The 5,919-nt window shown below is 39.4% G+C and overlaps 1 pseudogene; it reads left to right on the top strand.

The window, feature by feature from the left end:
• The first annotated feature begins 2,426 nt into the window (after window positions 1–2,426).
• LOC118011831 lies at window positions 2,427–5,711 on the top strand (annotated as a pseudogene).
• Window positions 5,712–5,919: the final 208 nt, after the last annotated feature.

Genomic DNA, 5,919 nt, shown 5'->3' with positions numbered 1-5,919 from the left:
ATGAGCTACAGACCGTGTTGTTCTCTTTATTCAAATTTTCTTAAGTCTCAATAGTTGCTATTTTTGTGCTTTTTTAAAATTTTGCCTATTCTTTAAGCTTATTCCTGTGCATTCATTATTTTTGTGTTTTTGAAAATAAAATAATTTCTCACCATTAGATTTTCAAACTAATTATTTTTATTATGCAGAAAAATCATGACCAAGCCTTTATTAAATTTGTAATAAGTCCATGCACTTAATCGTTTATTGTGTGGCATAGTTCTTCATTATTTTTCTTATCTTTCCAAGTATACTATCACATCAGCTACAATATTCTTGTATCTTTTTTAACTTGTTTATACTATTTATTTTTTTCTCTTTATAAATTGTATTGACTAGTATTTCTAGAATAAGCTTTGATAAAAATGGGGTTAGTGAACACTCTTGGCTTGTCCCTTACGTCAATTGAACCTTGCCTAGTATTTTACCATTCAGCCTGTTGTTGGCACCCCTAGTTTGCAAACTTTTAAGGAAGTAACCAAAGTAATCATTACATTCGTATTTTATTCAGTTTTTTTATTTTTTTTAATTTTTATTGTTATGTTAATCACCATACATTACATCATTAGTGTTGATGTAGTGTTCCATGTAGTGGATGTAGTGTTCCATGATTCATTGTTTGTGTATAACACCCAGTGCTCCATGCAGTACGTGCCCTCTTTAATACCCATTACCAGGCTAACCCATTCTCCCACCCCCTCCCCTCTAGAACCCTCAGTTTGTTTTTCAGAGTCCATCGTCTCCCGTGGTTCATCTCCTCCTCCGATTTCCCCCCCCTTCATCCTTCCCCTCCTGCTATCTTCTCCTTTTTTTTTTTTTTAACATATATTGTATTATTTGTTACAGAGGTACAGATCTGTGATTCAACAGTCTTGCATTTTTTATTTTTTTAAAGATTTTTTATTTATTTATTTGAGAGATAGAGAGCAAGAGCAGGGGTGAGGAACAGAGGGAGAGGGAGAAGCAGACTCCCTGTTGAGCAGGGAGCCCAATGTGGGGTTTGATCCCAGGTTCCTGAGATCTTGACCTGAGCCAAAGGTAGATGCTTAACTGACTGAGCCACCCTTATTCAGTGTCCCTTATTCAGTTTTTTTTTTTAATTTAATAATGAAAGTTAAATTTTATTAAATGTTTTTTACAATCTATGTACATGATCTACTTCTTCTTTTGATATGGCAATATGGAAAAATATTTTATTAGATTTACTAACATTGTATTATTCTTGAATTCCTGGTATGAATCCTTTCATCTCCTGCTGAGATTTGTCCTGTTTTTTCGTGGGGAGGTAGTCACCCTGAGGTGAGCTATTTCCTCTTCTGCAGGAGAGAAATGAATAGACACATAAGAGGAATGATTAATCCCCATCTATTTATTCTCAGTTCCAACAGAGAGCCTATGAAATAACTGAGGTCCCATTCATATTAATTAATGCTTGAGTTCCACTTGCTGGACACATTCTCCCTGTCCTCCCTCAATACCTCTCTCAGTTTTTGCTGGAAAGCCCCAGGATGATGGCGCTGAACCTGAGCTGAGAAACAAGTCCACATGTGTCCTTCCATCTCACCAAGTTCCGCCACCATTGCTTCTGCTGCCAGTGACTTTCATAAGAACACCACACTACTCCGTTAAGGCCAGCCTCCACTGAAGCCTGATCTGAGTCCAAAGTACAATGTGGGCTCGCATGATAGAGGAAAAGAACAGGGTAGTAGCTGGGACTTTTTGAGTTGGAAATTTAGGGGAGGAAAAGTTATCCTTGACCCTCTCAGGGTCCCCGGCTTGGTCTGAAAATTAAAATGAGAAAGACTGGGCGCCTGGGTGGCTCAGTTGGTTAAGCGACTGCCTTCGGCTCAGGTCATGATCCTGGAGTCCCGGGATCGAGTCCCGCGTCGGGCTCCCTGCTTGGCAGGGAGTCTGCTTCTCCCTCTGACCCTCCTCCTCTCATGCTCTCTGTCTCTCATTCTCTCTCTCTCTCAAATAAATAAATAAAATCTTAAAATAAAATAAAATAAAATGAGAAAGACAGAATAACAGAAGAAAAGCATACAAATTTTGCTGAATTTTCACATGTACATGGGAACCTTCATAAGATAATAAGACCTGAAGAAGCGACCAGAGAAAGATTTTATGCCTTTCAGACAAAGAAACAATAAATTTGGGTAGAATTGACAAGACAGAGAGGGTTTGGGGCCGGGGGTAGTGAGTGGTAAAGAAGTAACAGGGAAGATAAGGGTTAGTTTAATAAAGGTTTGTTTGCATAGAATCTTGGCCCCAAATTCCCAGTCTCTGGTGATAAGAATATCTTGCCTCCTCCTGGTACAGGGAGGGTAGCTTTCACATGGATAGTTTTATGGTCTGTTTCAGGATAGAACGGCAAGAGTGGGGGGCTCAGAGTAAACCTGTTTCTGCCATTTTTAAAAAAAAAATTCCTTCAGCTGAAGATATTTTATATGCCAAAATGCCATATTTTAGGATAGAATATCCTGAACCTCATCACAAGTAAAGGAACCCCATACAAAATTGCTCATATAAAGAAGAATGTATTCGCTCATAAAACAGAAACGATCGGTCTTGGGCTGCAGCTGCCGCTGCCACCTCTTACCAGCGCCGTTGTTGCGGCGGGTTGTGGGAGCCTCCGCGTCCCGCTCGCTAGGAGAGAGCTACCTCTCCTTTTCCCTCTCCCTTTCCTTAAGAGTTGTCTGCTGGTTCTCACCTTGAAGAAGATTCTACAGTCCTTATTGATCCTTTTTCTTGGCGTTACCATTTTTTGAAGCAAAGTTAACCTAGTTTGCTAGTTTGAGCTTTCTTTTTGGCCTTCTTTAAAAAAAAATTTTTTTTTAAGTCTATAAATTAGACAAGAGATAGTTCTACAATGTCCAAGTCATCCCAGCAGTCATCTCTCGGTAGGGATTCGCAGGGTCATGGGCGTGACCTGTCTGCAGCAGGAATAGGCCTTCTTGCTGCTGCAACCCAGTCTTTAAGTATGCCAGCATCTCTTGGAAGGATGAACCAGGGTACCGCATGCCTTGCTAGTTTAATGAATCTTGGAATGAGTTCTTCATTGAATCAACAAGGAGCTCATAGTGCACTGTCTTCTGCTAGTACTTCTTCTCATAATTTGCAGTCTATATTTAACATTGGAAGTAGAGGTCCACTCCCTTTGTCTTCTCAACACCGTGGAGATGCAGACCAGGCCAATAACATTTTGGCCAGCTTTGGTCTGTCTGCTAGAGACTTAGATGAACCGAGTCGTTATCCAGAGGACAAGATTACTCCGGAGAATTTGCCCCAAATCCTTCTACAGCTTAAAAGGAGGAGAACTGAAGAAGGCTCTACACTGAGTTATGGTAGAGATGGCAGATCTGCTACATGGGAACCACCATACAGAGTACCTAGGGATGATCGGGAAGAAAAAAGGCACTTTAGAAGAGATAGTTTTGATGACCGTGGTCCTAGTCTCAACCCAGTGCTTGATTATGACCATGGAAGTCGTTCTCAAGAATCTGGTTATTATGACAGAATGGATTATGAAGATGACAGATTAAGAGATGGAGAAAAGTGTAGGGATGATTCTTTTTTTGGTGAGACCTCGCATAACTATCATAAATTTGACAGTGAGTATGAGAGAATGGGACATGGTCCTGGACCCTTACAGGAGAGATCTCTCTTTGAGAAAAAGAGGGGTGCTCCTCCAAGTAGCAATATTGAAGTCTTCCATGGACTCTTACCGAAGGGTTATCCCCATCTGTGCTCTATATGTGATTTGCCAGTTCATTCTAATAAGGAGTGGAGTCAACATATCAATGGAGCAAGTCACAGTCGTTGATCTTCTTCTTGAAATCTACCCAGAATGGAATCCTGACAATGATACAGGACACACAATGGGTGATCCATTCATGCTGCAGTAGTCTACAAACCCAGCACCAGGAATTCTGGGACCTCCACCTCCCTCATTTCATCTTGGGGGACCAGCTGTTGGACCAAGAGGAAATCTGGGTGCTGGAAATGGGCTCCCGCAAGACCAAGACACATGCAAAAAGGCAGAGTGAAAACAAGCCAAGCTGTTCACATCATGGATTTTCAGCGAGGGAAAAACTTGAGATATCAACTATTACAGCTGGTGGAACCATTTGGAGTCATTTTAAATCATCTGATTCTAAATAAAATTAATGAGGCATTTATTGAAATGGCAACTACAGAGGATGCTCAAGCTGCAGTGGATTATTATACAACCACACCAGCGTTAGTATTTGGCAAGCCAGTGAGAGTTCATTTATCACAGAAGTAAAAAATAATAAAGAAACCTGAGGGGAAGCCAGACCAAAAGTTTGATCAAAAGTAAGAACTTGGACGTGTGATACATCTCAGCAATTTACCTCATTCTGGCTATTCTGACAGTGCAGTTCTCAAGCTTGCTGAGCCTTATGGAAAAATAAAAAATTATGAGGATGAAAAATAAGGCCTTTATTGAGATGGAGACCAGAGAAAATGCAATGGCAATGGTTGACCACTGTTTGAAAAAGGCCCTTTGGTTTCAGGGGAGATGTGTGAAAGTAGACTTGTCTGAAAAATACAAAAAAAAATGGTACTGAGGATTCCCAACAGAGGCATTGACTTACTGAAAAAAGATAAATCTCAGAAAAGATCTTATTCTCCAGATGGCAAAGAATCTCTAAGCAATAAGAAATCCAAGATTGATGGTTCCCAGAAGACTGAAAATACAACTGAAGGTAAAGAACAAGAAGAGAAGTCAGGTGAAGATGGTGAAAAAGATACAAAGGATGACCAAGCCGAGCAAGAACCTAACATGCTTCTTGAATCTGAAGATGAGCTACTTGTAGATGAAGAAGCAGCAGGAGCACTGCTAGAAAGTGGCAATTCGGTGGGAGATGAGACAAATCTTGCTAATTTAGGTGATGTGGCTTCTGATGGGAAAAAGGAACCTTCGGACAAAGCTGTGAAAAAAGACGGAAATGCCAGTGCTTTGGCAGCTGCAAAGAAAAAGCTAAAAAAAGGTGGACAAGATCGAGGAACTTGATCAAGAAAACAAAGCAGCGTTGGAAAATGGAATTAAAAATGAGGAAAATACAGAACCAGGCACTGAATCTGCTGAGAATGCTGATGATCCCAACAAAGATACAAGTGAAAATGCAGATGGCCAAAGTGATGAAAACAAGGAGGACTATACAATCCCAGATGAATATAGAATTGGACCATATCAGCCCAATGTTCCTGTTGGTATAGACTATGTGGTACCTAAAACAGGGTTTTACTGTAAGCTGTGTTCACTCTTTTATACAAATGAAGAAGTTGCAAATATTACTCATTGCAGCAGCCTTCCTCATTATCAGAAATTAAAGAAATTTCTGAATAAATTGGCAGAAGAACACAGGCAGAAGAAGGAAGCTTAAGATGTGCAAGAAGCTTAATGATTTCAAAGTAAATAATGGTTCTTTGCTTTTAATGTTAACCTTTTTTAAATACAATACTGATAGTTAGAAGAAAACTATTGTACTCTTTTGTTTTAGTGGAAAAATAATAGATGTCTGTTCATGTGTTAAGTGTTACAGCAAAAATACATATACAGTTAAGTTAATGAAGAATTGTTTGTTTTATCAGAACGGTAACAGACCAAAGTACTTTGTAGAGACTGACTCGCTACTTAAGACAACTTGCACCACCAAGAAAAAAGATGTAGAATCATTCAGAGAAATGACATTTGGTTCCAAGCTTCAAAGAAATGTCAAAACTTTTGATTCCATTCAATAAAGAACAAAACCAATTGTATTTTTATTACTTTCATCTGAAACATTCCACATTTTAATCTGAGCCTTGCAGACTTTTCATTTGGAGTTTGAAGCTTTTTGGGTTGCTTTTTATTTG

This window comes from Mirounga leonina, unplaced genomic scaffold (assembly GCF_011800145.1).
Source record: "Mirounga leonina isolate KUSES-001 unplaced genomic scaffold, KU_Mleo_1.0 Mir_151, whole genome shotgun sequence".
In the NCBI taxonomy this organism is placed as follows: domain Eukaryota; kingdom Metazoa; phylum Chordata; class Mammalia; order Carnivora; family Phocidae; genus Mirounga; species Mirounga leonina.
This window is presented reverse-complemented; position numbering and strand designations above follow the sequence as displayed.